At 40.2% G+C, this 12,849-nt stretch overlaps 1 pseudogene; it reads right to left on the reverse strand.

The window, feature by feature from the left end:
- Window positions 1–1,693: 1,693 nt before the first annotated feature.
- Window positions 1,694–3,776, reverse strand: LOC101701980 (WW domain-binding protein 11 pseudogene; annotated as a pseudogene).
- Window positions 3,777–12,849: the final 9,073 nt, after the last annotated feature.

The raw sequence follows: 12,849 nt of genomic DNA on the forward strand, positions 1-12,849 counted from the left end.
TCAGTCACATGGGGAACTAGCACAAATAATCAACAACTGGGATCTCATTTTATTAAAAAGCTTCTTCACAGCAAGAGAAACCAACAGAATGAAGAGACAACCCACAATGCGGGAAAACATATTTACCAGCTGTTCTTCAGACAAATGACTACTATGTACAATATATAAAGAACTAAAAAAAACCCCAAACCACCCAAATTTAAAGAAGCAATCAGTCCAAAAATGGGCACTTGAAATAAATAGACATATCTTGGACAAAGAAGTACAAGTAGCAAATAAACACATGAAAAGTGTTCAACATCTTTTGTCATTCAAGAGATACAAATGAAAATAACATTGAGATCCCATCTCACTCCAGCAAAAGTAGCTGCTTTCAAGAAATCAACCAGTAACAAATGCTGGTGGGGTTGTGAGGAAAAAGGAACCCTGCTCCACTATTGGTGGTTGTGTAGAGTGGTGCGACCACTGCAGAAATCAGTGTGGAGATTCCCCAGATATGATAATTTGACTTCTTCCTTTCCTGTTCTTATTCCTTTTCTTTCTTTCTCTTGTGTAATTGGTGTGGAAAATGGCTCCAGAACTCCATTGAACAAGAGTGGTGACAGTGGGAATCCTTGTCTTGCTCCTGAATATAGAGTGAAAGCTTTCAGCTTTTGTCCATTTAGTGTGATGTTGGCTGTAGCTTTGTCATAGGTGGCTTCTATCAGATTGAGATAAAGACTATTCCAATTTTCTGTGGGTTTTTTGTTAGGCATGGATATTGGATTTGGTCAAATCCTTTTTCTGCACCTACTGCAATGATCATACAATTTTTGATCTTTTCTCTGTCGATATGGTGCATTACATGGATTGATTTGCATATGTTGAACCAACCCTGCATCCCTGGAATGAAGTCTACTTGGTCATGGTCTATAACCTTCTTTATGATTTGCTACATTCTATTTCCCGTATCTTATTGAGGATTTTTTTTTTTGTCTGTGTTTACTTGGGAAATGGCCTATAGTTCTCTTTTTTGCTTAGATCCTTCTCTGGTTTTGGTGTCAAGGTGATGCTTGCTTCTAGGAATGAATTTGGGAGGATTGCTTCCCTTTCATTTTCATTGATGAGTTTGAGAAGTAGCAGCATCAGGCCTTCTCCAAATGTCTTGTAGAATTCAGCAGTGAATCTGTCAGGGCCTGGGCTTTTCTTTTTTGGTAGGTTTTTAAGTACGTTTTCAATTTCATTGATGGATAATTGGTTTATTCAGAGTTTTTATATCTTTTTTGGTTTTTTTTGTCGTTGGGGCAGTACATGTATTTATTTTTTCCATGAAAGAAAGTTTAGGTCAGTGGGAAATAATTTTAATCAAAGAATTGTACATTTTCTCCCCACATATCCTACTTTGAATTAGGAAATGACGTTGCGATCCATTTCACTATGAGTAAAATATTACAAAATATTTACATGAAAATATTAAAAATAACTCAAACACAAAAAGATGAAATAAACCAGTTTTTTGTTTTGTTTTGTTTTGTTTTTGAGAAATCTCTATTCCAGGGCCCACGGCACACAAGAGAGTCAAAACAAGTAAAAGACGTGCCTGGTCACAAATTTCCAAAAAATTGGAGAAGGGGAAGAAATGGGATGCAAACGGTGGTGTGGAGAGAATGGGTATTAGCGGCACTGCTTCGGTAACCAGTCTTCCGGATGAAATACCCTCTCTCGTGTGCAGGACATTCCAAACAAGGCTGGACCCTAGGATATTCCTTGAACTGACATTAGAAAATACCCTGACAGTGAAGCAGCTCTTTCACCTAAGCTCCAATGTGAGTGTCCTGCTCCGTGAACCGCTGCTGTGAACAGAAGCCTGTGTCGGCCCCCGAAGCTGTCCCAGCAGCCCTTCCATCTCTTTCATGAAAGCTTCATAAACATCATCCTTAGTTTGTACTGAGACAGGAACAGAAGGACCAGATTCGGGGGCTGCTTTGGCAAGAGGCACAGCAGAATCATCCTCCGACTTTCCCTGGGGGCAGCCGCGGCCCCTCTCTTCCCCCGACTACCCTCAGGGCGGTGGGCACACATCGAGTAACCTCCGCCTTGGGGTTAGTGGTCCGTGGCTTGGCGCTGACGGTCGCTGTGGCCTTCTTCTCGCTGGGGCTGCACTGGTGTCATCCGCCTTGGGTCGCTGAGTCGGGGGGGGGGCACTCAACACGCCTGGGTTCGGCAAGGGCGCTGGGGGGAAGAGCCCAGGTGGGGCAGGTCCCAGTGGAGGCACCAAAGGCGGGCGCATCCCGCCAGGACGGGGCGGGGGGTACCTGGAGGTGCGGGGGGGGTACCCTTGGTGGGGGCCCCTGGAGGAGGCCAGGGGGAGGGCCGGGGGGAGGGCCGGGGGGCGCCTGGTGGTGGTCCTGGAGGTAAAAGTCGTGGCAAAGGCCCTCGGAGTCCCGGCATCCCAGGTGGCCTCGGGAGCGGAGGGGCCCTGGAGGTGGCCCAGGAGGGAGGCCGCACAGGTGGAGCGGGGTGGCCCCAGGGGAGGCGGGCCTGGCAGAGCCGGCGCTGAATCTGAGCAGGAGGAACAGACCGCGGGGCGCCGCTGCTGGGAAGAAGCAGTAGCCGCGCCGCCAGCACGAAGATCCTCCTTATGCTCGTTCTGTGATTGCCTCCCTACTTCAGAATCAGCAGCAGCATCATCATCGTCGTCCTCTGAAAATTCCTCTCCTTCCCGTCCCTCCTCGGGGATTTCCTGAGCCGCCGTTCGAAGCACCATGGCTTGAAGGGGAGTCAGCTCCCTCACCGTCTTCTTCTTCTTTCTTGATTTCCCGGGCAGGTCTGCAAGCCGCACACTCAGCCCTGACTTCTCCTCTCCTCTTCGGTGTTGTCTCGCTCGTTGTCATCGCGGTGCACAAACTCGTCCCCCTCGCTTTCTCCTTCCGTCCTGTCCGCGTCACTGTCATCGGTGCTGTCGTCGTGCTTGTCTTGATCCACGTCCTCGGGGTAGCCGGCATCTTCACCGGCGCTGGGGACGTCCTCGTCCTGACCACGCTGAGCTAGATCAGGACTGTGCAGCTTGTCCTCGTCCTGTCCTGCCCACCAGCAGGGCGGTCTGAGCAAAGCCCACCTCACGGCCGCCCGCCCGCACCTCTGCAAGGCTGGGGGCGGAGGGGGGCCGGGGGAGGACCAGGAGGCTTCCTGCCGGGGCAAACGTGGAACACCACGTCCAAGAAGAGGAAGGATGGAAGCTGCTCGAGTTGGCGGTCCACGGGCTGAGGTTTGCTTAAGGACGGAGGGCGGCTGGGCACCAGGAAGTGGAACGTCCTGGATTAAGATGTCGGAAGGACCGCGCGGCATATCTGGCAAAGGAAGACTCTCTACTTCCACAGGCTGAGCGTTCTTGACAGCAACAAACTATTGGCTAAGTTGAGCCCTTTTCTGTTCATATTCTACTTCTAGCTTTCTCAATTCTTTATAAATATTTGGATTCCCTTTTTCATAAAGTCGTAGGATATGTTCAAAGGTTTCACGAAGCTTTTTATGTTTGTTTGTCTTTGAGTACTTTCTCATTTAACTGTGGTTGTTGCACTGGGTTAAACTCCATTTCATCCAATTTCTCCATGTCCTGGATAATCTGTTTGGGATCTTTCATCTTCAAAACTGCAGCTCGAACCATCATGCGCTGTTTTTTGTTCTTCTTTAATTCTCTCTTCCCGGCTTCCTTTCGAGCTTGGTCAGTAGGGTTCACAAATTTTCCGCTCTTGGTGGATGATGTCGATCTCTGCTCCATATTGGCAATCTATAATGGTTTACTTATTCTTAAAAAAAAAAAAAAAGAACACTTCTGCTGGGCTCCCAGAACGGTTAGATGCAGGGAGGGGACGATTCCTGGACTCCCTTACTCCAGAGGGGCCTTCACCTCTCCTTCTCGGTCAAACATCCCTAGAGTTTTTATACCTTATTGATTCAGCTTTGATAATTCATAATTCAGCTAGGAATCTACCTACCTCCTGTGTTTTATATTTTATTGCAATAGAAGGTCGCAAAGTAAGTATTGATTATCTTCTGTATTTCTGAAGGATCTGTTGTGATTTCACCTTTTTCATTGTTAATTGCATGGATTTGAGTCTTTTCTTTCATTTTTTTTATAAGTTTGAATAATGGTTTGTCAATTTTATTTAATTTTTCAAAGAACCAACTCTGATTCATTGGTACTTTATGTCATTTTCTTGAACTCCATTGCATTAATTTCTACTCTGATCTTTATAATTTCCTCCTGTGTGAGCTTTATGTTTGGCTTGTTCTTCTTTTTCTAGAAGCTCAAGTTTCAAGATTTGGTTGTTTATCTGAGCTTGCTCTGCTTTCCTCACATGGGTATTCACCACTATAACTTTCCCTAGTAGGACTGCTTTTTATTATGTCCCACAAAATCTGGTATGTTGTTTTGGCATTTTCATCTAATTGTAGAAACTGTCTAATTTCTTCTTTAATTTCATCTGTGACCCATTGGTTGTTCTGGAGGGTGTTATTTAATTTCCATGTATTTATGTAGTTCTTGTGCTTTCTTTTACCATTGAGTCCCAATTGCATTGCACTGTGGTCTGCTAATGTGTATGGAATAATTTCAATTCCTTTGCATTTACTTAAGTATATTCTATGAGCTAATATGTGGCCTATTTTGGAGAACGTCTCGTGTGCAGCTGAGACAAATGTGTGTTCTGATGCTGTGGGGTGGAACACTCTGTAAACATCTACTAACTCCATTTGTTCGAGAGGTTCATTCAGTTCTAATATTTCGTTGCTGATTTTTTTGTCTAGTTCATCTGTCTATTTGTGACAGTAGGGTATTGAAGTCCTCTATTACAAATGTATTAGTGTTTCTTTGGTTTTCATGTCCATTAATATTCGTTTTATATAGTTGGGTGCACTAGTATTCAGTGCATATATATTTATGATTGTCATCTCTAGCTCAGGTTGTTCCCTTTATAAAGATGTAGTGATCTTCTTTGTTGCTCTTAATTAGCCTTGGCTTTAAATCCACTTCACAAATAGAATAGCTCCCCCTGCTTTTTTCCATATTCCTGTCACATGGAGTATTGTTTTCCATCCTTTGATTTTCAGTCTATAATTTCTTTTTTAATTAAATGTGAATACATCTTGCTTCTTGATCCATTCTGCCACTCCATTTCTTTTTATTGGTACTGAGGCCATTAACATTGATGGTTGTAACTGATATGTACTGATTTATCCTTTTCATATTATTTTCTTGTTATTGGCCCCTTGTTTCTGCTTCTGTTTAATTTCTTGCTTTGCCTGTTGGATTCATCCTGGGTAGGGTTCATGGAGTTGTAACCCTCATTATTTCTTTCCAGAATATCCTTCAGAACATTTTGGAGTAATTTGTTGGTGTCCATGAATTTCCACAGGTGTTCTTTGTTGTGGAAGTATCTTATTTCTCCATCAATTTTGAAAGATAGTTTTTTTGGATACATCAATCTGGGGTGGAGGTTGTTTTCTTTTAGGGCTTGAAATACTTCACTCCAAGCTGTCCTTGACTTGAGGATTTGTGTTGAGAAGTCTATTGCGATTCTTATGGGCTTTCCTTTATATGTGATTTGTTTCTTTTCTCTAATAGCTTTTAATATTCTGTTCTTGTGTTGGATTTCTGGAATCTTGACTGTTATATGCCCAGCTATAGATATTTTTTTTGATAATGGCTATTTGGAGTCCTATCTGTCTTACTTATTTGTATGTCAAATTCTTTTTCCTTGTTTGGGAAGTTTTCTGTCAATACTTCTGTGAATAGTTTTTTTATGCCATTTGTGTTATCACCTGCTTTTTCATTGACTCCAAACAATCTTATGTTGTTATTCTTCTCTGTGTCATCTAGCAGCTCTTGGATTGATTTCTCATGGTCCCTTGCTATTTTTAAGAGATCTTTCTTTTCTTGATCACTAGCTGCCATCTTGTCTACTATATGTGATATTTTATCCTCACATTGGCTCATTCTGCTGCATATACTTTCAATGGAATCTTAATCTCCTGGATATCTGCTTGAATTTGTTTCATGGATTATATTTATTTCCTGTGCTGGCTGTTCCTGGTTCCCATCATTTTCCTAAGTTCCTCTATTGTTTTTTTTAAAATCTGTATCTGCTCTATAGTTAGTAAGCATGTCTTTCATTGTGGTCACCATCTTTATAGTTATCTGAGAAAATATTTCTGATTTTATTTTTTCTAGAGGCTCTTTCATCTGCTTTGTTACTTCTGCTGTTACAAAGCACTTCAGAGGGTTCAGACAGGTGGATTTCAGAATCCTCCACCTCATTGACCCTTGAGTTTGCCTTTGGTAACCTGCAAGTCTGGGGCTGCATCTTTTTTAAGTGTCTTCCCATTTTCTTTTTTTGTTTGTTTGTTTTTAGTTTAATTCCTGGGTTGATGCATACAAATTGCTTGTGGTGAGTAGCTTTATTGCTAGTACTCAGAACCCTTATGAAACGTCTACTTCTTATAGGTGTCTTCCAGGTGAAGCTGGCTTTTGGGTTTTAAGACTTTTGCAAGATCCTACCTTTTCGATTTATTGAGGATGAGAAGTTGCTGTGTTCTTGGCCTAGTCCCTGGTTCTTTGGCACTGGCCTGTAGTAAATGTTTATGACCCTCAGGCAATCTCAGTCTTGGTGTACCAGGAAGAACAACTGATTAGAACAATTATATCACATTGATTAAAATAGTACAATCAGCAATAATAGCAGCAAACACAGCCTAGAAAATGACAAACTGTGGTAACTATTAAGTTGCCATCTTTCAAGGCATGAACTGGATTTGTGGTAATATAACAAAATCTAAAGTGAACCAGAAAATTGTGTGCAGTAAATAAGCCCTCAATATAGTGATTTTATCCTCAAGGAGAAAACTTAAAAGGAATTGGGGGAGGAAATAGAGAAATAGAAGAAGAAGAGATTAGAAGCAAGGCTAGGGGACAAAGGAAGATCATGTAAACTTTGAGAAACTGCTGAAGAAGACATGAGGGAAAGAGAGAAGGGAGAAATAGAAACAAGAACAGAACAAAACAACAACAAAAAACTAGAATCCATGTTCACACTCATATAAAAATAAGAACAATTAAGAAAAACAAAAACAAAAGCAAGAAGAGAGAAATTATAAAAAAGAAAAGAAAAAATGTCCACTTCAAGGTGTGTCTCTGCTGTCACTGATAGACAACATGAGCAGAGTACGGATCTGAGCTGTTCAATCCCAGAAAGCCAGTGTAGCTTTACAGCAGGGTAGTGGATAATTTGCACTATTAGTTCCACTGAATTTCAGGCTGATTTCTGGCTGTGAGGCTGAAATGGGACCTGTGGGCCCTGCGACAGTCTGCGTGCCACCTACTGGCTGGAACTTGCTTCTTCCTCCTTACACTCAGTTCCCTGACCTCCTGCCAAGTTTATCTCTGACACTGACACATATATCTTCCAATATTTAATAAAAAATTCAATGGAAAGAAATGTGCAATATGTGAATAGTTTATCCTCTGTCATTGTTAGATTGATTCTTTCTCTTGACACCCCTCAGAATTCTTCCTTACTTTCCCAGTGGAGAGAGGCTGTTCGTTACTCATAGAAATCAAGAGCTCAGCTCAGCACATCAAAGAGAAGTGAGCAAAAAGCATTACTAATCTTGGTGCCTTCCTTGACATCCCTGTTAAAAAACAGAAAAAACGGTAACACTGACTGTGGAATATTACTATAAGTATTAAATAATGCAAGGACACATCACATGTATATCCCGGATTTTTGTAAACTGTACATTTTATAGTATGACACATCTATGTTTTTACTTAAATTACTAACTTATCTACTAAATGATGTAGGGCCACTGCCATGAAACTTGCTGCTGTCTTTAGTATTAACATTGAATATTAAATCAACATTTTAATTATAATTGTTTAACTACTACTTTTACAAACTGATTTAATTATCATTCACCTTTGCTCATATAAGTGACATAACACATAGAGAAATAGAATTAGATCTTTGGCATGAGATACATCAGGTTCAAATCCCAACTCTATCACTTACCAGCTACAAGACATTGGGCAAGGTGCTAGAATTGCCCAATCTGCACATTTCTCTTGTATTAGATAGCCATCTTGAGAGTATCAATTTAGATCCCACTAAACACTCAGTGTGTATTAGATATTGTTGAGAGCAACCTATGTTATTAACATAGACACATTTGTGTCTTTCAACAATGTCGGAATACTTGTATCAGTAGACCCACAAATACACCAATTTCAATGACTTACTTCAACTCAGTACTTCTGATTTCACTTGGTAGTTATGATCTTGGTAATCTTAATTACTAATAACACTCAAATCATATATCATACTTCACACAATAATAAATAGATTAGAGAAAGGCTGACAAATGGTTAAGGAAACCACAGCGTTTAAGGAGACAATGCAAGGGAATCAAAGCAAATAGTTGATAGAAAGGCAGAATCACTGCAGATAGTCACATAAGGGGTTCATGAACCTAACAAGGATCTGTCAAGGCAAAAGGGTCCAGACAGCATTAAAGTAAACATCATCCACGTGAGGGGACTGTGCTGAGCTGAAGTCCCTAGACAGAATCAGAAGTTATCACCTGACAATACTGTGTTGTGGACACCAGGTTGTCCATGATAAGGTGATGGTCTGTGGTGTGCTTACAGTCTTAAGTGTCTTTCCTTTCATATATCTTGGATTGAAATGGTCACATCATTTGTTGGTCTAGTATGTTTGATAAGCCCATGTGCCCAGTGTCTCTAACTTGCCCTGATAGATCTATGTGTCTATATGTCCCTGATTTAATTCATTAAGTGCATAAGTGATAATCATTTTCATGAATAAGTCAGTTATCAATCTGTATCTTATGCTTGTGCTGGACAGATGGTAGTATTTTACATGGAAAACAAGATGCAGTGTAATTCTACTTTAGCACTTGTATTCAAAATGGAGTAGCTCAGAGTAGGCTGCTGCTCTAGCCAACATGGAATAACTAAAGGAAAAAATGGAGTAATTGTGGACAAGCTGCATCTGAAAAGCTGTTCCTTTATATAAATATTATTCATAAATACTTTCCATCTTAAAATATCATTTGTCTTCACTGTGTTGTATATATATATATAGCAAATTTGCCATGAACGTGGTCTCCTTGATGTTCGTCTTCTTTTTAGTATTGTAACATGTTAGGCCATAGTTGTTATAGCCTAGCCTACTTTTATCTAATATAATCACAAATCAGTTTAAATGACTTCAGTTCCTCTTATCCTCCCATTATTCCATCTATGGTATAACCTAGCTTATTATCTTTCCTGAAAACACTTTTCTCAGTCGCGTTGGCTCTGTGCTCCAGTGCGCTTCACGACACCCACACATGTCCCATCACCTGCTACTGTTCTGTGTTGCACTGGTCGGGGTTGCCATCTCTTCACGACCTCTGAATTAGAATGTATGCTCATTGAGTTAGAAACTATGACAATCATTTTAATACCTTGATCTTGCCTTATATTTTAGGGTCCCGAATGAATTTATTGAACACCTGAATGAATAACTATTTTAGCATTTTGTTGGATTATCTAAATCAAAATGACCAATATAGAAGTTTTAACAGCTTGTCCTCTTAGAATTTTTGAAAATTTCAACTTATTCGACATTTCCTCCTTTGGTCTATTTTTAAAGTATAGTTTAGGTCATATTTGTCTTCATCTTTCTCTTCGTATTTGGGGGAAAGAGAGAGGGAGAGAGAAAGGGTATTATAACCTAAGATTATCTGAGAATTTCCTCCTCAGCTCAATATTACCTGGGATTGATTTTGATAGTACAGATGCATGTTTAGAACTTTCCCTTCCTCTTAGATAATATTTCCTACTGAGTCTGTACTTTGGAAGCATTTGGGATTGGCAGTTGTTTGTGTGTTTGGTAGACCTCAGTTGGCACATATGAACCATGTCACCACAATAAACTCCTCTGGACAGAGAATTTCTGAGGAAAGCAGGCTTTGAGGGATTCAGGTTATCTGAGAGGGTGTGAAACTCGTTCCAGGTTCCCTCTAAGAGAAATGTCTACATGACTGAAGGTGCAACTACCCTCCAAGAAGCTCGCAATAATCTTAAATTCACTCCCAGATTCTCTAGTACACCTCATTTCCTCCCCTTGCCTCTGGCTGCTGTATCATTCTTCCGGTTATTCTCTCTTTCTTCAGCTACATATGGCTCTCTGTGGGTCTCTTTGCCACTCCTCCCTCTCCATCTCTGTTTCCTTTTCTGCCACTTTCTTTCTTGATTCTTTAATAGGACATATTTTTATTTCTATGTTCCTTTAAATAGTATTTCCATAACTCTTGTTATTCTTGCATTTCCTTTCACAATCTCTTGTCATAGAATCACGCCAGCCTTTGTATGACTTTTCTCTTTTCCTAGTTCAGTGTGCATGTCTGAATATGCCCACCATTCCCTTGCATCACTTTTATGAATTACAAGGTGACTTGATTTCTCTCAAGTTTCCTATAACCTTTAGTCCAACAGCAAGCTCTTTCTCATGGGTTAGAATTAAATATAAAATAAATTTACTTTTGGCTTGCTTTACCTACTGGGATAAAATTGTCAGTACATAGTACCAGATCTACTTTTTGCCAGATGTTTCACAAGTTGAAGGCCTTCCTTGTTGCCATTTCTTCTCTCTGGACCAGTTTATATTCTTGAATAAGATCCACACTTTCTAACCTCTACTTGGCCAGGAAGTCTATTTTACACAATCACAGTATCATCACTTATCCCTTATGCTATTCACAGGCAAATTAATGAAATGAATGAATGACTGTTTTCTACTCTTCAGTTGTGGCATGCATATATTTATATATATATATATATATTCCGTCCTACTGGAGCTGTATCTTGTGGGTAGAATTTACCTTTTACTTGTCTTATTTCAGTCATGAATTTTATGTTATTAATAGTGGAAGGTGCTTCATTTCTGAATTGTGAGCTACTTAAGTCAAAAGCTGTATAATACTCATTTTTGTATTTTCAGAGGCCAGAAGAGTCATGAAACATATCCAGCATGAATTCATTAAACTGAACTGATGCTTATCTTAAAATTGCAAATTTAATTGACTCTCTGCCATGTACTGTGCATCAATATAAAAACACTTGAAGTCCTAAGTGAATTCCACATCTCCTGACTTCTTTTGAAAAGTGTCTAATATTTCTTTCACATATGCTCTTCGTGTGTTTTCATTGCACATGGTATAGAAATTTGTTGGATTTTTTTTCTTCCTAGCTACCTATTTTAAAGAGCTCTTAATCAGCTATGAAGTTTATTATTGAGAAGCATCAGTGAGCCTGGAACTACATTAAGTATATTATATTGTTCTAAATCTTTTATAAATAGATATTAATTATGTTTACTTGAGGATACAAGAGAGTACTGAGACTCAGAGAGGTTAAGTGGCATGCTTCAGTAAACTTATCCATTCAGTAAAAGAACTTATTGAAATTAGGTCTCACTGGTTCCAAAGTTCAAATTATGTTCTCTTCTAATACTAAACTTTCCATTACCATCTGCCTGACTATCTAAAAGATACCGCTATATTATTTTAGGACACATTTAGATTTCATAAGTTTCTTAGCTTAACTCTACAGTGAAAGAAACTGGAATGAATGACAGCTCTTGGCTCTGCACGGGGATATTTCCCCTGTGACCAAAGACAGAGTGACTCTTGAAATATTATTGAAGCAAACAGTGGTTGTCACCATGGAACTATGGTGGTACACTGCAGAACTACCTACTGTATCTTTGCCACGGAAGGAGTAGGGAAAAGATTAACACACAGGAGGCAACTCAGCTTACCCTCTTCCATGCCTCAGAAAGAGGGTAAGAGAAAATGATTCATTCTCCTATCTAGGGTTTTGACCTTTCCTGAGCTGTATTTTCAGGCTATTGGTAGCAAGAATAGTCTCAGTCTATTGCTCAAAAATGCTTGAAAGATAGTTTTTGAAAATAGTTTTTGACTAATTCAACCTATTTATTGCTTTGAACTTTTCCTAACCTATTGATTTGACCTTTTCCTAACCTATTGATTTGGCAAAAACTGAATTGTGAGAATCCTGGTATCACTTACATCTTTCTCTTGGGGTTTTGTCTAAGTTGGGCTTGGGCAGCATTACAGTCCATTTCTTCCTTCCTGTCTTTTGGTCCCACCTACCCCTGGTGCCATGTGCAACTCTCAGCTGTCCTCTGTCAGTCTTCCATGCTATAACAATACAGATGGACACATGCAGCCTTCAGATGTGAAAATCTCTGTTATGACTTTCTGCTGCTCTTGGGTATGTGTGATTCATTCTGCTAATCACATACCATGTTTCAGGAGAGTATGTGAGACTTCCCAGAAATATGCAAACATTTCTTCTCTGAGATCTTGTTATTTTCTGGGTTGTACCTGGGAAAGTGGCACAAAACCTCTCTTCCCCCAGATTCCAAAACAATAGGATCATTTCTGAAGGGTTCAGCCTTGAGAAGTCCTGGTTAGGAACCCCTCATGCCTGTGTTATACCTGAGACCTTCTGAAACTAAGCACTGAGACTCAATCTCATGCCTGTCTCCCTATTTAACATCACCTGTCTCACCCCTTGCCTTCCATAATCATCAGGTGGAGTACGTTTGTTTCTTCATTATTACGAGTTCAGTAATCAGCAAGGAGGCCACAAGACAGCTACTGACTCTAGCCTGTCCATTGTATAATATGGTAGGAATTTCATGTGGGGAAACCAACCAAGGGTAAGAATAGCCTGAGAAATAATGATCTTTGTTCTTGAGATTTACAGAACGAAAAAGTGCC

This window comes from Heterocephalus glaber, unplaced genomic scaffold (assembly GCF_053883595.1).
Source record: "Heterocephalus glaber isolate CG9 unplaced genomic scaffold, H.glaber_assembly_v1.0 deba00001553, whole genome shotgun sequence".
In the NCBI taxonomy this organism is placed as follows: domain Eukaryota; kingdom Metazoa; phylum Chordata; class Mammalia; order Rodentia; family Bathyergidae; genus Heterocephalus; species Heterocephalus glaber.